This window comes from Falco naumanni, chromosome 3 (assembly GCF_017639655.2).
Source record: "Falco naumanni isolate bFalNau1 chromosome 3, bFalNau1.pat, whole genome shotgun sequence".
Lineage (NCBI taxonomy): Eukaryota > Metazoa > Chordata > Aves > Falconiformes > Falconidae > Falco > Falco naumanni.
This window is the reverse complement of record NC_054056.1, coordinates 117609515-117635862: the sequence shown is the minus strand read 5'-3', so window position 1 is coordinate 117635862 and position 26348 is coordinate 117609515. Positions and strand designations below refer to the sequence as shown.

The 26348-nt window shown below is 44.0% G+C and overlaps 1 protein-coding gene across 1 annotated transcript in view; it reads right to left on the bottom strand.

Moving 5' to 3' along the window:
* Positions 1-26348, bottom strand: part of KCNK9 (potassium two pore domain channel subfamily K member 9) — an 84689-nt gene that overhangs the window by 46632 nt on the left and 11709 nt on the right. The gene's annotated exons all lie outside the window — the stretch shown is intronic.

The following is a 26348-nucleotide window of genomic DNA, read 5'->3' as shown; positions in this document are numbered from 1 at the left end:
CACTGCCTCTACCCAGCCCTGAGGTGCTGCAGGGAGCTCCTTCTGTCAGAGCCCGTTTATGGGAGCAAAGCACAGTGAAACATTACTTCACGGAGCCTGTACCTCAACGTCAGCCCACGCATCCTTGTCCCATAATCTGGGCTGGCTTCATGTTTCCAAGTGGAAAACTAGAAAGTGAGATAGCCTCTACTAGAGACTTCTCCAACAAAGATACTGATGTGGTCATACAAATGCGGTTAGATGGACGCAATTCCTTCTCTACAGCACTTGAGTTCTATCCTTGCAAGGGCTGCCAGGTGAGAAATGTGCTCTTCTTCCCATCCGGAATAGCCAAGATCTAGGTTTGATATAGGTTTTGGTGAAGTCAGATTCTAACTCAAGAAAGCAAAGTCCAGGCTGTGGCTCCTGAGTAGCGCACAGGCGGAATAGCTCAAGAACCACTTGTGTCAGGATCAAGGCCAGGTGAGCCACAGCTTTTGGTAAGCTGAAGCCTTCGTTTTACGAAGAATCACAGAAGCACAGAATGGCTGAGGTGGGAAGGGACTTCAGGAGGTCATCCTGCTCCACCCTGCTGCAGGACCACCTACAGCCAGTTGCCCAGAACGATATCTGGACAGCTTTTAAACATCTCCAAGGATGAAGACTCCACAACCTCCCCAGGCAACCTGTGCCAGTGCTCAGTCACCCTCACAGTAATAGAAGTGTGTCCTGATGTTCAGATGCACCTTCCTGTGGTCCTATCACTGGGAACCACTGAAAAGAACCTGCCTCCATCCTCTTTGCACCCTCCCTTCAAGTATTTATATACATTGATGAGATTCCCCCTGAGCCTTTTCTTTAGGCTAAGTAGTCCCAGCTTTCTCAGCCTTTCCTCATAGGAGAGATGCTCCAGGACCTTAACCACCCTTGTGGTCCTTTGCTAGATTTCTACAGGATGTCCATGTCTCTCTCATACTGGGGAGCCCAGAACTGGGCACAGGACCCCTGAGAATACCCAGGACTCTTGAGACCAGGCCGATCAGATTACCCAGCAGAGTTAAATGAGCAACCGACCCTTAAGAAACCGTCATCATCTCCAACTGTAAAGTATTCCTGAAACCTCCCATCCCTTCATCTCCCAGGGACAATGATACATCCCATGGCTCACAGGCTTTGCAGAACAATTTGGTATGTGAGTCAGAAGATTAGGAAAATCTGTCGTCCCTATCCTACAGTTTGAAGAGAAGTTGACGTTTCTGAGGCAGATCCAGGCATACTTGTGCTTTGCATTTACCAGTTGGTTAGAATCACTTTAATTTTGCTGTCTGAGACCTTGGCTCTGTTGTGGGTATCAATTCTTGTGCAGATGCTTCTTTTAAATAAAAGGGCACCCAAGGCATTGGCAAGGCTATAATTCTGTCATCTAACGTTTAAATCAAAATCAATCTTCCCATCTCTTCACTCATTAAACAAAAAGAAACTGAAAAGTCCTCAGGTTCTCCGGGTATCTAACCTAGGTGGGAGAAGGGAAAATCGTGAACGTCCTTGATTTCATGAATATCAGCTAACATTTTCCCTTCCAGTCTTGGCAAGCTTCCACCTACCCAAGCAGACAGCGATATGACTCTAATATTGAGCCCATCCACGGCACTTCCCGGAGCCACATGCAAGGCTGAACATATGGACTGGGTTCTGTTTTCACACTAGCACACATGAGGATTAACCTCACCAAGGTCGCAGAGAACCTCAGCTCCAGCAATAAGCTACATGCAGCACTATTTGATGCAGTACCTAAATCACCAGGAAGAATTAAAGCACAACAGGACCTCAGATCTCCTACTGGAGAGGTAATTTCTTCCCAGTGCCATTTTAGCATAAGAAGGAGTGAGGCATCCACAAGCTTCAGTCACACGCACCAGCCTGTTCATTTATGCACTAGAACTTGTGGTTCAAGTTTTGGTATGGATGAGGCTATGTCTTGTTTAGACACCTTACATCTTGTCATGTCAGACAAATGCAAAAGAATTAAGACCCAGAACCATGCAATGAAATTCCACAGCCTTGGGGCAAAATTTGGTATGCCATGACGCTGGCTTTCACTTTTATCCATCCAGAAGGTTGGTAAAATGCTGCCAAAACAGATCACCTCTATGATTTGTGTCACCTGTTTGCTTGTGTAAATGATGGTGCAAGGTGAGAACGAGGTTGACACGCACTGATTTAGAAAGATTGCACAAAAGATGGGAAGCTGCTCACAAACCTTGCACTAATCAGCACCCCTCGGATTTATTAGTGTCTCTGAAGGGTCTAATTTTGGCTCACCTTCCATTTCACATTACCCTCTTTCCTGGAATCATAAAGCCTCCACGAATATTACCTATCACTCACCTCACAGCCACCTCCCCATATTTCATGCCTGGTTCTGTGCTTTCCTTCAACCCCAGGTAGTTCAAGGTTGAATTCTGTAATAATTCTTTTCTAGTTTAAATGCTTTGACACCTTAGGGTTGGTCTCAGGTTAGTTACATCTGAATAAAAATGTTTCGTACATGTTACAAAAAGGGAGGTTCTCTAAAAAAGGAAAGTGCAGTCTTTAGGAGATTTGAAGTTTGGGAGTATGTTAATGAACTGATCTGATACCAGGAGACCACTCTGAATTCCTGTTAACTCCATGGAAAGATTGTGTGATTACAAAAATATCTTCTCCATAAGCATCTCTCTATAGTAAGTAACAAAAAACAGTACCTTACAGATTCCTGAAAGTTTCATTCACACTAATATCCTGCAGTTCTGATGCTTACCCAGATATCTGACCCTCTTGGGTTTGTCAAAGTGCTCTAAAGAGAGAGCTGGGGTTTTTTTAAGAGATTTTCAATATTTCTTTCATCATTGAAAAAAAATAAAATAGAGATCCTAAACCAATGTATACTATTTTGCAGGATGCAAATTGTCCTGTTCACAAAGCAGGCAAACCCCAGTCAGCTGATGACGCTCTGCATAAAGATCCCCTTCCACAGAAGCACATGTTTATATATCCCTAAAGATGTCACAGGGTCTCTGAGGCTCAGGAGTAAAGTCTCTGCCCATCTCCAGAGGAACACACAAACCCCCACTCCAGCAGTAGACTCCTGGCTGCTGAGGATGTCTTTGCCAAACCTACCAGCAGCAACACAGGGCTGAAGGCATTTTTTAAAAGCCTTTTTACCAGGTGTTGACTGTGCAGAAATCCAAGGGAATTGATTCCAAGTTACCAGTATAAGATTAGCCCCTTAAGGTCTCCAAAGTTAATCCTTACAGGGATGGACCAGCCAGGTACCTTTGGTCATAAGGAGGCTGAAAAATGGGTCTGAGACTCAAAACATGCTAGAGTTGGAGTATTTATTTATTCAGGAATAAAAGCCATGAGGTCCTACAACAAATCTCCAGTCTGCTCCGACATTAATACATGTGTCATCCTTACATTACTACAGAAAACAGATAAACTATTCTCTCTTGGCCCATCTCTCCCACACTGTTTCTTCTTACACTATTATATGGAGCAATCTTGCTATGACATTTCGACTGAGAGGCTGCAAATCTCACAATCTCTAGCTACAGAGTAAGAGCAATTAAAAAAGTGGCATTTCAGTTGCTCTGAATGTCTTTTTCACATGCTGAACAGAGAATAAAATAGTTTATTTGCTTGTGGGAAAGAACTCCAGTGAGGCAAACAGCCCCTTTCTCAGCATAAACTCTGCACTGAGCTGAGTCAGAGCTGGTCCTGGGTCACTATGGCCAGCATGCAGGGAAGGTAAGCATCAGGAGAATTTCTTTATGGCAGACCTTGCTCTCTGTCAGAAAAAGACCGAATTCAGCTTTGAGCCTTCCCTCAGAGCTCAATTAAATCAGCACAGCCTGAAGCAGCCGAGCTGCTCCATTTGCCTGTGAGTGTAGCTGTGACATCGTTAAAATCTCTTCAGCAACTGCTCTTGAAAAAGACCACGGCTGGCCTCAGATTACCAGGGAGGATCAGATGTACTCTTTTGTACCAGCAGCCGGAGGGCTGAGATGGAGGAAGCCCCATCATATGGGTCATCTCACATTTTCTTGAAAAAGCTGGTCCAGATAAGCCTGATTGCACAGGTTTCTCCACTCAGAAGCCAAGCTGGAGCTCTTCAGAGCAAATGCCAAACTGAAAGCTGGGGGAAGACTGGGGTAGGAAGGAAAGTTCTGGAGGAGATCTCTACAGAGCAATTTTGCAAACGATGGAGGTGGTTGGGGCAGCAACTGGTGCTGCTGAGCATGGTCAACCCCCAACCTCAGCCCTGTCTTCAAAGGACAATTAGTCCCAGCTTTAAGCTGAAACAGCCTCTGAAGACGCCTGTCACTGCTTACAGCCATGAAGCACTGCCAGAGGAAGGGGAGCTGGGGACAGGATGGCAAAGCCACTTAAGTGGAGCAAGCGCCATTAACATGCAACCAAAATGGTTGGTAGCCACCTGGTAGAACCAGGCGTTCTCGCGTGGTAACTGGGCTTGGCTGCAACTTGCAGCATTACACCCATCCTGTCTTGCTCACACAGGCTTTGCTGATGCATATTCAATGGTTTCACCGTTTAATATGTAAAAAATACACCAGGCTAATAACTCAATGGCTGATAAACCCAGCTAAGCAGGACGTCGGAGTGAATTGTTCTGAACATTAGCTAATTTGCCACTAGCCCGTTCTTCCAGCAAAAGAAATGCATTATTGTGCACAAAAGCACTTAATCACTTGGGTTAACAGTTAGCACTTTTGGAGGTATTTCTTCACTCCCACAGAACTGTACCAATATTAACTAAATGGTCCTCAGCAAGGATTCAGAAAGGGAGGCAGTGAGTACTGTTGCAGCTAGAGGAGGAAACTGAGGCAGCAAATTTAAGCCAATTGCCCAGAATGACCCAACAAAACAAAGAAGGAGCAAAACTAAGATGATCTCCACCCCAAATCTACCCACTAAACTGGATTGTCAAGTCAGGGACTGACCTTTCAGGGAGATTCGTCTGTCCCCCTGAATGCTTCTAGGGAGAAAGATACAAGCCAGAACACCATGACTGTGGCTACGCTGGCAGTTCTGACTTCTCACGTGGCTTCCAGGAGAAAGCTCCTCCCTCCCACTTTTTTGAGCACTAGTTCAATTTTGCTGCAGGTACTGCAGGCTTTTGTAATAGGCAGGGACAGATTTTCTAAAGCACAGAGAAGCGCTAGCTGCCCCCAAGCAACTTCACTAGTCCTATAGTCCCAAGAGAGGACTCCATGGGATGGAACCATAAGGCCTGGGAGGCTTCTTGAGCCAGACAGCTAGTGCTCACAAATGAAGACTATAAGGTAACGATGGATTAATCACACATTTGTGTTAGAAACAATGGTTATTATACCTACAAACTGGGGGACAAAAGGCTGGAGAGCAGCCCTGCAGAATGAGATCTGGGGGTTTGGGTTGATAGCAAGTTGAGTATGAGTCAACAGTGGGCCCTGGCAGCCAAAAGGACCAACGGTGTCCTGTGGCGCATCAAGCACAGCATAGTGAGCTGGTGGAGGGAGGTGACTGTCCCACTCTACATGGCACTATCTACATCTAGAGTATGTATATATATACATCTAGAGTATGGTGTGCAGTTCTGGGCACCTCAATAGAAGAAGGACATCCAACAATTAGAGTGTGTCCAGGAGGGTGACCAAGGCAGTGAAAAGCCTTGAGGCCAAGATTTACGAGGAGCGGCTGAAGCCGCTCCGTTTGTTCATCTTGGAGAAGAGAAGGCTGAGGGGTGACCTCATCGCAGTCTGCAACTTCCTTAAGAAGCGCAGCGGAGGGGGAGGTGCTGATCTCCTCTCTCTGGTGGCCAGTGATAGGACATGAGGGAATGGGATGAAGTAGTGTCAGGGGAAGTTCAGACAGGACATTAGGAAAACATTCTTCACTGAGAAGGTGGTTGGTTGCTGGAACAGGCTCCCCAGGGAAGTAGCCACAGCATCAAGCCTGTCAGAGTTCAAGGAGCATCTGGACAATGCTTGTAGTCATATGGTTTAGTCTTAGTCCTATGAGTCCTACAAGGAGCAAGGAGTTGGACTTGATGGTCCTCATGGGTCTCTTCTAACTTGAGTTATTCTAGGATTCTATTCTATGATTCCACGATTCTATGTAAATGTAGGTACTTCTAGAACTACTGAACCCATATGTGCGACTGGTTCATACCAAGGGTTTGGAGTGGAAGTTAGAACTTAGTTGAACTGACTGATACTCTCACACTGACTGATACTCCTAGTTGAAAGAGCAAACAGCAAGTATTGTTTCAATTTTAAACATCTCATAATTTTCAACTAACCTTTTAGTAGCACCTTTGCTAGAAAAAAACCCCAACAAACCAACAAAAACCTTTGTTTCTCTTCACTAGGTTTCACTATCTCATTTCCTCTTTTCACCAAACATCATATTGCTGAAGATACTAAAAATAGTCTCATATGATTATGATAAAGTAGTGGCACTTCTGAATAGTCAAATCAAGGGAAAAAAGAAGAGAAATAAATCTGTTGATGAAAAGTTGAATGATTCAGACAAGGGAATTGATTAGTTGAGTCAATTCCATCAGAATGTGAATGTCACTGTTGTTCTTCAATTTCACTTTCATTTATTGAAACCTTATGGTCTGGAAAGTAAAAAAAAAAAAATCATTACCTTAACAAAATATCAACAGAGACCTAATTCTGTATCATTCCAGTGGAAATCTTTGGCCATCTTGAAAATGTTTTTTACTTTATACTTAAAGGAAATACTTTGGTGTACATTTTCTCATGACTTCTTGTACTAAAACTTCCTTGAGTTAGAAGCAGCGCACCTATCCAAAACACATGTATCTTCCTCGTTGTTTTATGCTTTTTTATAGTCTTATAAATGCAAAGTATAAAAGTAGCATTTCCTTATTCTGTTTTATGAAACATCTATTAACCAGATTATAATAAGATTTGCATTTACTTACTGACACATCCAATGAGGTACAGGGGTTTTTATTTTCTAGGCGTTTCATAGTCAGTAAACAGGTCAAATTTAACTAGATACTGGCTAACAAACAGCACATTTTGAATGTGATATTTTATTAAGAATGAGATCTACACATACTGAAAATATTTTACATGGTATCATTGCCTTTTTAATCTAACACAGCATTACTACTCATGGCATTCAGAGGATTTAGCCACCAGCTCTTTATTTCTTGTTTACACATCACTGCCTGAAAGCTTGTTAGTATTTTGTAATTTACCAAAAATTTTGAAATTATACTTTAAAGAAGAAAAAGAAAAGCACTCCAATTCCATACCCACTGACCTTCATGGTTACATAGAAGAAGGGAATTTTGTTGGTAAGAAATGTCAAACCAGCCAACCTCAGGTCAGGTCTGCTCCAGTAGATGTTTTATTGTAACAGGTACCAAAGCCTCTGGGACGTCCACTGGTATTATTCTGCTGCCCAGTAGCTTCAGTGACTGAATGTCCAGGGGAGCTGAACTGGTATCAAATGTAGTTGCTGAAGAACATGCTCCACTCTTTAGCACTCAAGCCATAAAGGAACAAAACAAAAAAAAATGCTACATAAATCCCATTGATTAAAAAAGCATAATGCCTAAAAATGTACCTCCTCTTTTCTCTCATGCTGATGGAGAACCTCCTGACAGCACCTTAGAGATTTACTCTGGGTGACACACACAGCATGGAGCAATCTCCACCACAAAACATCTTCTTGACACATGAAACAAGCAAATGTCCTGAGAACATTTTCACTGACAGGGTTACTCAGGGCTTAAGCTCCAACTTCCCAAACGGTCTCACATTGGTTCCCACTCTGCTTCAAATCTGCAATAAAAAAGTTTGCTATCAAGCGATGAAACTCCTCACCAGACAAGAAGAAACCACCTCAAATGCTACTCCCTGCCCATTACAAGCAGTTAGGTGACTTGAATCACACTGGGTGAGTGATTTCAAGCCTGTTCTCAAGTAGGACGGATCCAGTCAGACTGCATAAAATGAAGAAGGAAATACGAGGGAATAATCCTTGGTAAGCCCATTGTAAAAATCTAGCCCAGGTGCCAAAAAGAAATCCAATAGAAAATCCGTCAGTCTGCATGTCACAGCTGAATAAATAATAAATTTAAAGAGGAAAAGACTTTGTCTACAGAGAGTCAAGCGAAAAAAAAAATAGAAGCTGAGAAAGGATAGTCAAAAAGCCACCATCCTGAAATGGGAACTCTCTACAAATAAATTGGCATCCCCGTAGCTCCCCAACTGCACTTCGCTCTCAGTTCACTGACTCACCAGACTTGGCCAAGGCCTTGCTGACAATGCAAAGATTTCTGTCTTCTCCTTCATCTCGGACAGGCTAATGAGATCATCCGAATGTCACCATCATGTTAACCAAACACTGTAACACTGGCTTGGGAGACGAGTACTGACAATTAGTATTTTTATATATAATATATATAATAAATTAGTATCTCTTCCTTTAATCCTTTGCACGAAACCCATGTAGTTTGAAGACCCCCTACAAGATACAGGTTTAATGCCTGGATCTTCCCTCTCCCCCACCGCACCCACTCACAAGGTTGACCAAACAGTCCCTACACCACAGTCTAACTGTTGTTGCTATTTTCTGCAGCTCATTTTTCTTCATCGCAACAACCCACCCTTTTGGGGAGGAAAGGCAGAGGAGTGGGATGGTAGGAGGAATCAATCCAAAATTCCCCAGCAAAATCAGAAGCAAAACACAAGCTTAATCAAGCACATCCCTCAAACCTGCAGAAGTCCTAAACAAGTCAGCCAGAAACAAGTGTTACCTAGAAACAGAAGACTGTGCTCCCAAAAAGTGGGAGTTTGGTTTGGCCGGGAACCCAGAGTCAATAGGAACATCCAATATGAGGATGTCCAAACGGTGCATGAGGCAAAGCCCAAGTATAACCACATCCTTTGAAGGACTATGCACAAGCATCCCTTCTGCCTTCTATACCCTCTCTTCAGTGATGGCTTGTACTAAAACAGCCACTCTAAATGAGAAGTGTTTGTACACTCTCAGCCATCTGCAAATCTCTTTTAGCCTGAAGTCACTATTAAAAAGCTAACAGCAAAAATAAAGCAGTTAAAATTGCTTAAAATAAAATTTGGAGGGTTTTCTTGCTTGATTTCTTTTTTTCTTTTTTTTTTTTTTTATCCCAGAGTCCACAACAGGCTTAATGACTGCTTGATCAGAGAGCACCTGGGGCTGTGGATTTTTTTTTTTCGTTGCAGAAGGTGGTGGTTGCCTTATTCTATAAACAAAATCCACCCGCAGGGAAGGGAAATGGGGGGGGGGGGGGGGGGGGGAAGGGACGTATTTCTGCTGAAGATCAGGATTGCTTTACTTACCTACGGCTTCCTTGGGGAAAGAAAAAAAGGGGAAAAGAGATGGAAAAATAAGGAAGGAGTGTTCAAAGGCTGGCGGGGAGCGGGGTGCCGGCATGCCTCTGGGGGGAGCTCGGGAACCGCCGCTCGCCCCCCCGGGCCGGCTCCGCTGCGCTGGCTGCTGCGAAACCGGGAGAGGAAGGAGAAGCAGCTTTCTCTCCCCTTCTGTCTCTCGTTTGAGAAACAAGCATCCTCTTCCCCTGGAAATTCAGTTTGGAAACGCAGGTATCTATTTCACAGCGTTTTGTCAGCTAGCTTGAAACCAAACAGAAAGACAAGGGCTGAGCAAACCCACACCAGGCTCTGCAACGTTGCTCTCAACAACAGTGTCTCTTTGGGGTGCTACCAGTTGTACCTGTGTCTAGAATCACACAGACGTGGGCTGGATCCCCGTCCGAGGCATCCCAGGCACTGCTGCAAGCACCAGCAGCGATGCTGAAGTTGGTGGCACGTTAGCTGCCAGCTCCTGTGTGATCTCTTAGAGCCTTAGGCATTTTGAATGGCTTCTGAATTAATTAATCTCTAAATCTTCTATCTTGGTTACTCGGCACCTGTCCCAGTTATCTCCACCAGTCTTACCACTGAGGACTAGAGCAGTCTGTTTATATGCCTCAGTGAAACAACTCCTTGAACACTTCTTGCTCAGAAAAGCCCATAGGGAATATACGTTAAGCATCCCCTTACTCGAATATACGTTAAGCATCCCCTTACTCCACTGGGGAGGTGAATCTGTGACCCTCCTGTCCCCCATCCCCCTTGCCAGTCTGACTTCAGTCTTTTAGCTGTGATGGTCCTTTATGTTAAGTTAAGCTGAGCCTGGGAAAAGCCATGTTTCTGAAGAGCAGAGGGAAATACGAAGGCCATGGGTCAGCATGTTGCTCCTCCATTTCAGCCTCAGTTACAGACGTGGGTTTTGGTTCCAGAAGTCCCCAGTTCAATATGGTACTTGCTGACGTAGTTGCACCAGTCTTGCATTCACGCTTTCATCAGGGAAGGCAAAATTAAAATCATTGATGAAATATGACTGACGTGAACGTTTTGGTGAGAAAAGGAGAGGTGAAAAGCTCACCTGTGATTGCTTCCCCACACTCCCCAGCCTAGAAAGGCGGGATAACCAATTGTACGAGATAAGGAAATCCAAAGAAAGGCACAAGAAATTATTTCAGTGTTGGAATGAACTGACTAAAAAGGGGAGATTTAAAAAGTCAAATAAATATATAGTTTGACTAAATCCAATCTATGGTGAGGACTTTATAACAGCCTGTAAATACTAGAAGGATGTGAACACTTTACTTGAGGCAGTAAAACTACCAAGAACTGAAGGAATTTATGAAAAGCAAAACGCAGACTAAAAATTAGGAGCTCACTCCAAACGTTGAGCCTATAGTCCATCGAGGAAAGCTATCCTTCCCAGAAAAAGCGAAGATTTTATTTAATACTGACATAGTCTCTCAGAATCGTCTGACATCTGCGAGGATTCAGCCAAAATCAGTGGAGGAACCTGCAGGCTGCAGCGTGCAGCCTCACACTAACTGCTTAACATAGCATGTTTGCAAATTGTAACGCTGCTGTTACAACTGATACTGTGCAATTTTTTTTAGCTGCTCTACACTATAAGGAGGAAAAAAACATCACTCCAGCTACAAAAGGAAGGAGCTGTGCTCTGCTCCTTGGTGACAGATCCCTCGTTGAAGGCTTTCCGTTCCTTTTCTCTAATATTCATCTAGATGGATTCCTGGTCCCTTGCTCTTGCCCCTATGATTCTCTGGAAGTGCAAGTGCTGGAAACAGTCACGAGGGGCCTGAAAACCATCACGGCTAGTTAGAGTACAGCTTTGCAGAAAAAGATCCGGGGGTGCTGGTGGACAGTAAGTTGAAGAGGAGTCAGCGGTGTGCCCTTGCAGCAGCCACACCAGCTTGCATTAGTAAGAGCATAAGTGGCACAGAGGGCTGTATACCCAGAGCTGCACCACAAAATGAGAGGCAATAGTCACAAATTGCTGAGAGAGAAACTCAAGTTCAGTATCAAGGCAAAGATCTTTACAACAAACACCAAACAGGAGCAGAGAAGCTGTGCAATCTCCAGCTGGTTGAAAATCTGCCTTGGAGATGATCAAAATGCAACTGGACAAGGCTCTGACCTAACTCAGGACTCGGTCTGCTCTGGGGAGAGGCTCAGACTGATGACTGGGAGAGGTCCCTTCCTTCCTAAGCCATTCTGTGGTTCCATACAAGGAGCTCACTTGAACCAAAACTGGGAGTGAAATCAAGAGCAAGAGCCCTCAGAAGCATAAAATGGATTTAGAGCTGCATCAGAAACTAATCACAGAAATCATTCTCCTTCTCCCCCTCTCCATAACACTGCTGAAGACTCAAACTGGCCCAGACATCCACCTAAAATCCCAGAGATACAAATGGAAATCTAATGCCCCCTTTACATGCTCCCCTTTGGGAATCACTCTCTGAGCTGCTACCTTCACGACACAGCACATCCCAACCTACAGATTCTGTAATGTTCAAGCAGAAATCCACATGGCCCTCCAAAAAGAAGGGAAATATTACATACATGGTTCTTCTCCACCACAACACAGGCACAAACACATCAGCTTTGCACCACTATGAACTTTAAATATGCGTGTGGGAACCAGGAGAAAAAAAAAAGGTAGAAGTCCACAGTTACCACCACGCCAAAGTGAAAAGCAACCCCTTCTTTCTCAAGGTGGCCAAAGTAGGTCTTCTGATTTTGTTTAGAGGGACTGGGTTTTACTCTTCTTAGCACAATAGGGTCACTGGAGTGGGGAATGAACTGGTATCTAAACTGGCTCACATATCGCCAGTAAAGCTGTTTCCCATGTGCTGATTGCAGGATATTACTGGAGGCGACAGTCGTGAGGGAGAAAGCACTGTTTGATTTCCAGAACCCAGCTGAGTTTATATGGTTGGCAGCAGGAAAAAAAAAAAAATATGACTTGAAAATCAAGCAAACCCAGTCTAGAAGTCATTGAGGGGGAATAAACATGGAGTCCCAAGATGCCTTTTATAGAAGCACTTTACCATGGATAAACACACTTTGGAATGAGGCATTTTTCCAACTCTTGTCTTCTTTGTGTCAATGTTACGTTTCTACCAGGAATAAGGAGCTTCTTACAGCTTTTTTTTTGGCAGTTAGATAAGAACTGGCTTTTGCTAAGTGCCCTCATCCCCATCTCACCAGGGACATTTCTGAAGTCCTTACTGCTCGAAAGCCAACTAAGAGTAAATGACTCCATATCATAACCCAGTCCCAAACCATCAGAGGCGAACTGTCAGGCTCGTTCAGGTTGGCTGAGTCACAACATCATTGCTTTCGTCTTTGTGATGAATGTCAGGGATAAAACAAAAAGCACTACAGTTACATTATTCCTGCTCACAGGATACTGGAAAACATATAAGACGACTTTTGAATTGGCTAAAGCACAATCCTGGGCTCCCTGAAGTTTTTCATAACGAAGTTCCTACTTCAACAGCCCAGGGTATGTTCTGGGAGAGCCCTTATTTGCCCATCAGGTCCTGCCTGTCAGCTGCCTTCCCCGGTGTCCAGGATCCCTGTGACTGCATTCACAGCTTTTGAAACACTATACAGTTTTCTTAGGCTCCTTTCACAGTTGCCTGGCTTACAAGTGGCCAAAAAAGCTCACTTCCCCGAACAGCCATAATAATGTGACAGATATTTAGATTACCCTCTGGGGCTGCCCAGCAGTAACAACTCTTGCAGAGCACGGGGAGCAGTCACTCTCCTGCCAACAGCACATATCTGAAGTGAATTTGTAAGGACAGACCTGTCCCCATCACTTGAGCTGAACAAGACATTCACTCTTTACTCTTCCTTTCTGCCTGCTTAGATTTTACCGAGGGATGCAGATCTCAGGGCTCCCCTCTGAAGTTCCCATTGCATTTGCAGGGACATTCTAAGGAGCCTGCACTCACTTTAGGAGCAGAACTGATGCACTGGCATTGCGCTCAACTCAGCACTGGAGAGAGGGCTGTTGTGTTGACACACAGGACACCCAGCCTGATTCCCTTGCAGCAGTGGGGACAGACACTGAATATACAGTAATCTTCCTGTACTTTTAATTAAAATTGTCTGTCAATTCAGCTCTTGCTCCCTGCCTGGGAATATACCACTTTCAGCATACAGCAATTTCTTAGGTGCAGGATAAAATTTCGGGTTGAAAAGCGCCATCATTAGAGTGACACAGCTCCGTTCAAGAAGGATTTGAATTCTGCTATCCCACCATCAAGCTCCCAGTAACACTATTTCCTTCCCTCTCCCTTGGACTTATTCTTCTTTATGCATCTTACTGAGCCATTAGCAGAGCAATAATATGAATTTCACCCAAGTCGCTATCTTTACTACCAGACTAGTCTGGTAGTCCATCCACCTCTGGAATGCTTGCTCTCTTTGGAACAATGGCAAGAACAAAGAAGGACCATCCCAGAAAAAGAGATTGATTTGAAAGCCAGGGGAAACCCACACATATACCATCACAATTGTGGTGTTAAACCCAAGCAGCCACATTCTGCCACAGCACTATTACCACACTGCCACGGTCTTTATTACTCATGAATAAACACTCACAGGGCAGGAAAAACATTACCCTGTGCTAGGATTAAATATTCTCAGTTGCCTGTGAAACCTGGAGCCCAGGTCTTTCTGAGAATGTTATGGATGCCTCAGACTACTGCCCAATTTTGGAAGCTATGGAATAGCTCAAACAAGCATTAATTGGCACTGGTTTATAGCCATCACTGTTCACCTACCAGCAACAGTTCTGATATGTAACAGCTGCCTGTGTACAACCCTTCAGCATCAGATCCTGGGTAGAAATTCCATTAACTAGACATAACATGGGCTAAGGATCAAAAAGAGAGTAAAGGGGCAAGGGGCAGGAATAGCTTGAGATATGGGGGGGGGAACGGGGGGCAGGGGCTGGGGAGGGACGTAATACAAAGGGAGTGAGTCTGTCAGTGAATGCTAGAGCAAGGAAGAACAAGTAGGGGATGATTTGGTAGCCTATAAATCTGCAGAGCATAAGGCTACCTTTTTTCCAAGATTGGCTTAGGCCAACTTATTTCCTACTCTACAAACTACAGACCCTTTCCTTTCCCATTCATCTAGTAGGATGCCTTTCATGCTGTTTTATTCTAACCCACCAGCCAGCGCTAAGAATAACTGATTATAAGCTGCCTTTGTGAGTACTCTGTAATATGAGTTGGAGCTACTGTTAAATAAATGCCATTTATAGACAGTTTGTGGCCACATCAGGCAGTAGGCATTTCTCTGATACAGAAGAGCTTCCACCATGCTGGCATGCAGAAGACCACCGCTACTACACAGCACACAATGGGGCATTTCTGATTCTACCTAATACCAACCAGCTCCACTGTTATAAACTAGCTGCTTCCTCACAGCTCAAAGCACTTTGTAGTGCAAGCAGTAACACAGTACAGTGACGAGTTGAGATGATAATTTAGGCTGCTGCTCCTTCTTAAGTGTCTGGATTTTTACAGACTATCTACTTTAATTCCCTCTGCCCATTAAAACCTCTTTGGGCAGCATGAGCATGAATTTGTAAAAGAAAAAAAAGATAATCCAGGAATTGGGAGAACAATAACAGGTGCACACAGAAATTGCAATAACACTTTAGTTCATTGGATTTGAGTTGGGCTTTTAAAACCCCAGCCAAACATCTATATATTACACACTGCACAAATGCAGTAAAAGACAAGGGAAGTATTCTTACACAGTGTAGACTGCGCATGTAGGGGAAGAGGGAGGCACTGTTACAGCCATTTCACTTGTAGGAAACTAAAACACAGTAAAATTAAGGGTATGAGCAGTAAGGTCTTTGGGCACCCAGAACAGAAGTATAGCAATGCATATGCTTTATGTGTCAAGTTCATGGACTAAAATTCAAAACTTTGTCTTAGGAGCTTGGGAAATGTGGCTGTCATGAATGGTGAAATATTTTATTTCTATAAAAAATCCAGAATTTGTGCAAAGAGCAAAAAACAGAGTCAAAGACTCCCTCATCTAATCACCATGCGGCAGCATCACCTGCTCCCTCTCTTCCACTCCATCTTGCCATATCTTTTTCTATAGAATGGCTTGTTTTTAACAGCACAGGTAGAAAGTGCTCTTTCCCTACCTCCTCTTGCTTCAAGTAACCTCTACCTATGGTCCTGGGGTTGCCTAAATGTGTGTTAGGTGTTGACGTGGTAAAAGAGGGGTGGTTCTGCACTTATGCAGAACTGCAACTGTTGTAACTGGAAGAGCTCAAAAATTCAGGGAAAAAAATAAACAAAACAGCAGAGGCATCAAAAGAGTACAGGTTAGGTCACTTGAGCACCAGAGAGAGCTAGCCCAAGACATGGAGACATATTATCTGCATCTCAAACCACCAGCAAGTACAAGGTCATGGCTTTATGGCAGATGGGAGCTGGGAAAGGGAACTTGGTGGGACATCCTCATGTTTCTGGGATCATATGCCCCAGTTCTGAACCCACGCTCCCAGAGAGCTGTGCCACCTTTTCCTGACCTATTCAATCCCCCAGGCTTGAATTAATATCGAATTTGATTGTGCTGTTGCATCCACAGCATCTCCCAGTCTAGCAGAAGTGTGAGCACGCCCCTTGCCCATGTCCTTCATGACTCCTGTAACTAATGCATTCCCCCTTTTCCCTCTCCCCTTTGCATTTCCATTGCAGCTGGTCACTTCACAGAGAAAAGCAGCACAGACAGCACACCAAAGAAGCCCAGAGCCTGTGACAAAGCAGTGCAGAAGTTAACACAGCCCCGAGATGCCAGTCAGTTCTGCTATCTCCAGACAAAAGCAACAAGGAACCAAATCACTGAGATATTTCCATTCCACTTTTGAATTTGCCTTGGGCACTACTGACTTTTCACAGACTCGCAGATTGCTCTCTCCCTTATCAGCACCAGGACTCATCTTTCCAAGCTAGTCTGCCCGGCTGCCTTTTTCAACAATAACACCACTAAAGCAATTAACGTTTCCTTTTAAGTTTTTGAGTCAAGGTAAAAGCACTCAGCCTGCAGAGTGCTGCATTTATCAGAAAGGGCTGTTGTGCTTTTCAAGGGGCACAAGAGGATCGTTAAACAACTAAATACACCCAAACATAGCGACAGCTTTGTAAGTAATAACTTGCACAGTGAGGTCTGGAAGGCAGCACATAAACAAGACCAGATTGAGGGTCCTGGCAACGGACATCCTAAGAACAGATGAAGGAGGGCAGCAGCAAAGCCATGGATTTTCCACCTGGGAGGGGAGGAGGAAATTGTAACCTCCAGGCAGCACAAAATAACCTTCTATTTCTGAGCTGCTAAATTTGTTACAAGTCCTGAAGCTTTTTGCCTGTAACAAAACAAAGCCACAGTATAGGAAAGGTGAAGTGCTGTCCTACCACATCCCAGACACTATCCATGCTCCCAATACTCTTGGCAGGCTGGACCCAGGAGAGGTGCACATCAGCATGTCTACCCTATGACACGGGATGGGCCACAGTCCTAACACAAGACAGCACTATGCCTTCTAGTCGGCCTCTTTTCAGCATGCTGAAAAGGTGATGCCACATGACAGGCGAAAGTAGTCACAGGGACGGCTACAAGTGTCTAACACATGGGGATCACGGGGACAGCCAGCCCTACCCTCCACATGCAGGGCTGACAGGCCAGCAGCATGGCTCAGCACCAGCCCTGAAGGACCACAATCGAAAATGAGACACACTCCGTCTCTGCAGAAGGTGCCAAGGCAGGTGGGATCATATGAGGAAGAGATGAAGAGCTTGGCATGAGCCCTGGAGGGGGCTGGGCGAGGGGGTGGCTTTGAGCAATGTGAAAACCTGGCTGCCAGAAGTTGGACTGCGATCCACCAACTCATTCCACACAGCTCCCCAAACAGACACACTTCCTTTTCTTAGAAGCACAGATGCCTATATATATTTAAATCACTGCTCTAGTCAGGGGTTGTACTAGCTGTAAATTTTGAAACTGGGGGGAGGGGGAAGGCACTGAAGATTCCAGTATGTAATTTTCTCTTTTTTGGCTTATTAGATTATACCCTTGTTTAAGAACTAACTGTTCTTTTACTTGGTGTCCTTTTGGCAACCATCTCTACCTAGCAATACGTGGGTGTGTGCACTCCCCCAAGTTCGCTTGTACTTGCATAGCAAGTTCAAATGAAATACAGCTCAGAAATTGTACTCTCGCAGTCCAGGAGCAGGAGTATTTAGAGCAATTAATCACTAAAATGAAGAAAAGGCAATGACTGGCACTGTAGAGGAAGCAAGAAAAAATGTTAACTCGGAACACTACTGAAACGTGCTCAAAATAGACAATCCAGGGAGGAAGCGGCACGTCTGCCTCAGCGTTACAATGACAGCAGCTGAACATCATGGCAGCTTGGGGTTGTGCTGCTCACACTCAAAATTCTTCTTCGGGGCGATGCAGCCAGGAGAGTGGATTTGGCTGGCTCCTTCTTCCCCGAGGTAATTTTGCTCTCTTCATTCACTCTAGTAATAACGACAATATTTAGTACTCCCTGAGTGCGGTTTAACCTAGAGAACAGCTCCAGGATGGCTTACATGGCCCTGCCCCCCAACTGAGAACAGAAGCATCAGTGTACCTGCCACACATTTGTGACAGCCACTTCCCTCCATAGAAGTCTGTTTCAAGATACCCAAAGCTGAAAGGTGTCGGCAAATCCAGCTGAAGTCATTAAGATGTATCTGGGCTTGGAAAACGAGGACTGCAGATTATTGATCGACAACCTGGCTTCAGTGCCATAGGTCTAGCATTTCTACTTGGACATTGCCTAACCCTGCTGAGGTATGACTGTTTCCACAGCCAAATGCCTCCGCAGATCAGAACAGTGGGAAGAGTTTTACGATGCTGCCACCAGAGTTTTAACCCCAAGGTTTGCTGAAAAGTGTGGGTAACCATTAAAAAGAGCTATTATGCTAATGAGGCTGACGTTAGAATGCTAAACCTAGTGCAGAGAGAACACAGAACTTGTAGGTTTAGGCTATACTGTGCTGGGATGCTTCAGTCCTGCCTATGCTGCAGCTTTGTGAGCTCTGTGAACCTCTTATGTTGTATCAGACCGTATTAAAGATAGCTGTGCAGTGCAAACAGCCTGGGAACGTATGGTAGTGCTTAACTCTGGAGGCTTAAAAAATAAAATATGTAGCTTCAGACTCTTTCAGAAAGAACAGTGCATCCTGCATGCAGATCCCCACAACATGCAAGGCATAAGGAAAGCCCTCAGCCTAGTACAATTACCACTGGCACCCCAGGGAGGGTAAATCAAGCTGTAACTGTTCTAAACAGCACTCACACAAGCTGTGATGTTCTATACCTGCAGGCCACCCCATTCAAGTAGGATATCCTCACCTATCTTGAAAAAAATAATCAAAGGAAACCAAGGTCAACACTTCTATTCTGAGCAGCACGGTACCTCAAGAACTTTATCCTTCCTTCTCTATTGACTTTTCTTTTGCCCACATCTTCAAGCTTTTCATGACCACACAGCCCTGCTCCATCTTTCCCAGTTCCCGTTTCTCATCACCCACTTCCCCATCTGCAATGCCATTTGTGCCAGCTGTGACTAGAATTTTTTGGTTTCTTTAGAAAATGTCTCCGGGCATTGTTCCTCACAGTACCTTGGACACAAAAGATGAACTAACCCACAAGGCCAGTATCTTTCTTGGGATAAATTCTTCAGCTGGTCAGTGATGGTGGCAACTGAGAGCAATTAGCAGAACATAGCATTATTCTTTTCATTATTTCCTCTCCTTCCATCCTATTACTTGTTGCACTTCTTTGCATTTTGTTTCAAAGCAACTTCTCCAATGTGGTGACTTACTGCTGTGTTTCACAGGTATTCATCAAACTCCTGTGAGTATCAACATGAGTTGGTACCTCATGAGTCAGCATGCATAAAGAGCAGTTTTAACTGCAGACCAGTACCTACTGCAGCTTTCATTAGTACTTTACGTACTCAGGAGTAACAGGAGAGGAGAATCTTCCAAGGGAAGTTTGTGTGCCACGTAGCTGAAGAGGTGGATTACTGGAGTTACCAGGCACCTGTACGCCTTTTTTTTTTTTTTTTTAAACTGTCCTGAAAGGCATATTTTTCACATGTTCTTCAATGACTTCACACCCCAACCAACCTGTTTTCTAAACCCGTATTTGGCAGGTATGAGCTTACTTGGCTTGGAAGCTAGCCTCCTAAGTGTAAAAGCTACTTTTGAAAATGGAGCTTTAGCTCTGTGGTCTTCTAGACACTTTTTTGAAATTACCTTGAATTTCATGCTGGTACAGAGCCCAGTTCAGCAGGGCTTGAATCCAAGGACAGGACCAATCATCATGACTGGCTCTAAGTTTCAGCAAGTGGCAAATCAGAAGGAAATCAGCATCAAATGCAATTGCAGATATAGGTGTGCTATTGTCACTGCCAAGTGGTGAGGCACACAGTTCAGCACATAGCAATTCACCTTCTTCTCAGGTGGGTCTTACAATCTGTTCCGAGTACCACGCCATCAGCAACCCACTTAGGAAGGCTAAATCTAGCAGAGGTATAGCTGCAGTATGTTGTGATTTTGGAGCAGATGCACACTTGCATCTTGAGGGCTTCAGAAGATAGTACACAGGCACTAAGGATAGGATTGCATGTAAGGTAGGCACCTCCAGTGGGTTCTCCGTATCAATAGCCCCCAATCGTTTTGGAGGAACCCTCAAAGATGGTGTCTCTTCCTCACCTCTCCCATCTCATGCTAAAACCTAGTCCATTACACCACTGCCTCCCTATCCTTTCCTGAAACTACCGTGTCCTTGTTACTTTGATGGATCAAAGCAAGGGCACCACTGACGGCCACTGCAATAATCCTGGTGTTGAAGACATCTCAGCTCACTGTTAGCTGAAACAAGAGATGGGTGAGAGACTACGTATGCAGCAGAGTAGGGTCTTCTGCCTACCCAGCCCTGACACAACCCTGCTGCTGTTATCATGGTCATGGCCACCAGCCAAACTGCAAGAGCTGGCCCCTGACTCCAGTTCTTGTTGCACTGGGACCAAAGGAGTACCAGCAGCTAAAGCTGCACCACCTCCAACTCCTGAGTGCTGCCACCTCTCCATCAGGCCCTTGTGCCCAGCATAACCTCCAGACACCTGGAAGAGACAAGCCCAAGCCTTGTGACAATGCTCACCTCCACCCATTCCAACACATGCTTAGTCCCTCTTAGGTTGACCGTTATTACCTCCTTTTCCCCAAACTGAGGAGAAGTTCTCAACAAAGTTTCCCAAAGTAATGCCTTGCAGTCTCAGTGTATTGGTATGTTCTAAGAAAAACATTTCATCCTCAGACCTCCAACCAACCCTGAAAGGGAGCTGTACTGATTTCAGAATGCATGTACTGCTTTTGAACTAGATATATAGAGTGCGTTGATGTTGGCAGATGTGCTCCACCCTTTTGCCCCTTGCTAAGACACATATTTGGGATTAGCAAGTGGACCCAGCCATCAATCCATTCTCCCTGGCCCTGTATCACTTCTATTTCTTTTAATCCTCTGCTTTACTCCAAGAAAGGAAGACGGAGGAAATCTTCCGCTACCCCAGTGTCTGGCCCAGAGCTTGCTGGTCCCTTCCTAGGGTGCTCTGCAGTAAATAAAGCTTGCACAGTGACATGAAGATTGGAGGATGCTTTGCAGCTGAACAGAGATCTCTGTGCAAGCAAAAGTTGGTCCTTCATTAGATCAGCCCACGGGTGAAATAAAAGTGTGGTGACATTAGTAAACACCCTACTAGAAGCAAAGAAAAGACTGCAGACCCACAGATGAGTCACGAAATCTGTCTGTTCCAGTGCTCTAATTACATTGCTCATCCAAGAAAAGCCTCTTTTGGAGCCATTAGGTCAGAATCCGTTCTCTCCTAGCTGTAAATCCCTCATAACTCAGTGAAGTCAATCGATTCATATTGGTGTAAGCAAAATCAAGTGCAGTGCACTTGCACAGCCTTTGATCTTTCTGTCTCTCTCTGAACGCAAGCTCACAGAATGCCATTAAAGAGACAAGAAGCCCAGGCCCCCCGGTCTCGCACATGCTGCAGGCACTCTGAGCAGCAAGATGGACATCAAGCGCTACAGTTGAGAGGTGAAGGAGAAGCCAGAGAAGACACAAAAGCCTTCTTTCTCCCCTTCAAGATAAAAGGCTGTGGACCTTCCAGAGGACCTATGGACACTTGTAAAAGGGTTGGAGCTTGTCACATTAAAAGCTTACGTACAAAAGAAAATAAATTATCTGTCTGTCTGTTTATCCATCTACATTTCAGGTAATACCATCTTTCTAATAGAAAAGCAAACACAGTGAAGCGGATCTCCTGTGGCTTTCCAGCAGACTTAGTAAGCATGCATACCTCTCCTGATACACAGAACTAAACACTAGAAGACTGAAGACCACCAAAACCAGACATTTCTGTTTCAGGAAATCACCTGAATGAAGGATTCCAAGAAATGGTCCGTTTTGTCTTTACAGATGTTTCCAGCTTCTTTCTCTTCTTCAAAGTCTCTACAAATGTGTTGTGCAGGAAAACTTTCCAGCCTCTCCTTGGCAAAGAGCTCTGCACTGTGAATGGAAGCAAAAGTCACCATTCAAAAGACACAGGATGTTCCTCCAACATTATGTGTATTAGGCAACAAACTAAAGAATGGCCCTGGGTCACAGGAGCATTTCCTCTTATTAAATCTAACACAACTTCCACTGAGACTGGTGTTGACACAGTCTTCTGGTTGGGAAGACCATCAACCACCTGCTTAGTCCGCAGTCCTGACTCTTTCTATCTGGATCAGTAGGGACAGCAAGTTCTCAAAGGAATAAAAGAAGAAGGAATGCCTTCAGCAGGCAAGAGCAGCTCAGCTTGAACAAATTCAATAAGGAAGACCGCAAGAATAGCTTGAATATTACTGATAGTGTTGGAATACGTGAAAAGTAAGGGAAGAAGGCCATGAGGCATCGACTGGAAAGCATAAGGACATTCCTCTGTCTAGGATTCCCTCCAAGCAGAACAGCAGCTGAGGAATATAAAGCTTTTAGAATGCAGAAAGCTGAAAGGTTGTCCCCTCTTGGATGTCCTGAACTTAACGTTTGTTCTTACGAAGGCATTTTTTAAGTCAGTGGAGATGACTCAGGAAAAAAAGAGCTTTTGAGGAGTAGTTTCTAACAATATTGTAACACCTATTAATATATACCCATGCTAGATATATAAATGGGACCTTTTGGGGGGCTGGAAAACCTCTTCTGTTATTTAACATGAATCTCAGTTGGGCCTTCTATCCCAGACCCTGCATTTAATATACCATCTCCAAAATCTGAAATGAGGTCCTGTGGGTTATATGTTTTCCACAGCACTGAAATGTATGCAGTATGATGGAGACAAAGATATCTGCAATAGCTAATATGGAACTATATTGATTTTGTTGGTTATATGATGTTTATTTACTTTTTTAAGCCCTGTTTGAGAACATTTTCTGTTCCTTTCAGGCTACTGCCACATTTTCCATTGCTTCAGGAGCTAATATTGATGCTACACCGTGTGTGTGTGTGCATTTGTTGGGTGAGTAGGAGGGGATGCTTCCTTCAAAATACAGGCTCTCCAGACCAGATTCTGCACACATTCATCTCAGTTCAAAGCCAACAAATACACCAAAACAACCAAGTTCCACAGTATTTACAGAGAGCAGTTGTGGTCAGAATCCCTCCCAGTCTGTCAGGATCCACCATTTTTGTCTGTTGGGAAAGACGTAGGTGGTCTCTCCCACTCCCTGTTGATGGAAGGGGGCGGGAACACAATACCACATGGGAATAAAAAAGCAGCTTTACGGTGAACTGATACATGAACCGGAATTAGCAGGGTGGTGGGAAGGGAATGAATCAGCCAGTCCCAGTGAAGACAAAGAAATTTTTCAGACACTACCCTGGATCTCACCCACTCAAGGCACAGCATCTTTTCTTGGACCCTGTGATATATCACCTCTTCCCCTCACAAAAATAACAAAATAAAACAAAAACAAAAAAGTATTGCAGTATCAAGAAAACCTATAAAAATGACCCTGCCAGGAACAGATCAACCGGCCCTACACTCAACCAGTGACGTACAGTCAGTTCATGGATGCCAAGTCAGCCCAAGGCATCTAGAATTGTTTGTATGTAAATGAAGCCCAGACCAACACTGAAGTATAGAAATTATGGAACTCAACCAATGTTTGGGCATATGCACTTCCAGAATTAGGGAAGTCTTCATCGAAGCTATGGAACATGAAGAAATACATGGTCACGATCCCTAAGGTTATTTCAAGAATGGCATGTATTTATCTCACTTTTATAATAAAAGACACAGACTTGAAGCCCATGGAGGGGGAAGAAGGTTTTGAAACACAAAACTGGAGGCTGTACAAAGGCTTAGAGGGCTCTTCTGGAAAAAAGTGCATTTGGGCTTAAAATCTGTGTAGTAAATTATCTGTTCTCCCCTTGGTGCAGGCAAGTAATTCCTCTCACTTTAATGGACAATTTTATGGCTGCTAATAACATTTGTAGCTAAGATAATGACAAGGATAATCAAATCCCATGCTTGAGGGCATAAACTGATGGCTGCGGGGGTTAGCAACGAAATCACCATCACCATATATTGCACAGGTGTATTATGGGATAGATTTCTTTCCTCCAAAGTAGAAAGGCATTGGTGTCTGCCAAGATAACAGATTGGATGATTGTCTGTGTTATGGAAATTGCTGGTTTGTATGCATGGGATTTAGGAAAAGAAGAGAAACCTCTTTGTTTCAGCATGACAGAATTTGTAACCCAAAATGCAAAATGAGCAAGGGTTGCAAGATGCATATTGATGTCTGTTCTAGCAGAACAGCTCTCTTAAAGGCAAGTTCAGCCTTGACCATACAGAAGTCCACTGCCAGATAGCAAATGTTGCTGTACCTTTAGTGCCATACTCGGAAACATCCACAGAGTGTATAATCCCAGAAGCTGAGGGCTGGGAGAAACCTCAATAAGCTATTCGACCTGTTTCAGGACGCTTAGATCCTCAGTCCATCACTTAGGGGTTACTCAATTCATCACTCAGTGCCTGTACAGCAGCTATCAGCCACTGACTCCTAGGAATGCATGGCTTGCATGGACCTCAATGGGTAACCTAATCCGTTCAGAGCTGAGGCAGGCTGAAGTATAGCAAGTTCATGTGTGTTGGACCACTGTTAAACCCATTCAGATAAATATCCTACTACTGGCAATTTGGAGGTTCCTTACAGATCATGTTACAGCTGTTTTCACAGCTGACAATGAACTGCAGTGAACAATGAACAGCAATCTGCTGTGCTGAAGAGTAAACCTTGTGTATATATGTAGGAAAAACTTATCATTGTCCTCTTTACAACAACCTTTCATTTATTGAAGACTCCCTTCGTATATTTCTTTTCCAGACTAAACAATCTGTCCACTTCACACTGAATACAAGTCAAGTCTTCTCTGAGCATTTTGATTTTTCTCTTCTTCTCAACACACTGTGTGCCCAAAACTGAACCCAGTTTTCATGTTGAAGCCTTACCAATACCAACCAAACAGAATAGCTGCCTTCTCTGACTTCCATCCAATGCTTGCTGGTTTTGAACGTCTCACACCACAGACTCCTATTTAGACTGCAGTCCACTTTACCAGCATGATGTTGCAGTACTTGCATCTAGTTAGTTCATATCATTTTTCTATGTGTGCATTTGATGTTTCCTTCTGCAGTGTAATACTTTGCACTTGTCTTTATTCAATTTCATCATATTGATTTCAGACCATTTCTCCAATTTATCAAAATCATTTTGTATTCTTCTCCCGCCCTCCAAAGTGCTAGCCAGCCCTCTCACAACTAATATGTGTACTCTCTGTTCTATCAGCCAAGCCATTAATGGGAAAATTGAATAGTACCAACCACAAGACAGACCCTTGTAAGACTGTACATGTTATGTCCATCCAATTTGACAGAAAACTAATGATAAATATTTTTGCATTTTTTTATCCTGTTGTGAAATTATCTGGTGGCAGATTTAGCAGGACGCAACAGGGTTTGTTTTTTCTGTCCCATTTACAACCACCTGCACATATGTGCACTGTGCACTATGCACATAAAAGTGTATGTGCTTTTCACATGTGCACATAGTCCAACACATGCACATAGACAAGTCCAGCCACAGTGCAACCTCTAGCCCACAGTGTATGTGTGTATCCAGACCTTCCACCTACCTGTGGCAATTCAATCCAGTCTATGTTTTTCTACTGTAATTACGAGAACTAAATGGCATTATAATGCCACATATGCAATAAATACCACAACCTAATGCTCCCCCACTATCAGCTACCTATTGAAAAACAACAACAAAAAACCAAAAAGAAAAAAAACACAGAGAAGTCCAGCTTGAGTTACTCAAGAAAAATCTGTATTTGTTCCAGCTTGTCCCTTGTTATCCCCTAGGTACTTCCACACTGATTGTTTAACAGCTTGGTCAAATATCTTTCAGAGTATCAAATTTAGGTTGACTGAGCATTAACTAACTCCCTATGTTCTCTCCTGTCCCTTTTTTAAAGATAGGCAGCATGTTTGTTTTTCCCTGCAACAGCCACTGGTAGAGCTGTTCAAACAGCAGCCATAAAAAGCTGGTGACATTGCTGACAGTGAACAGTTGCTGCTTAAAGAAGAGGTTTGATTCTTATCCAGATATTCAGCTGGAGACAAAATAGTAGGATGAACTGATAATCCCTCAGGGAAGCAGGAACCTTCAGCAAAAAAGGACAAGATAAACTTAAATAGTTCCCAAGCAAGATCCA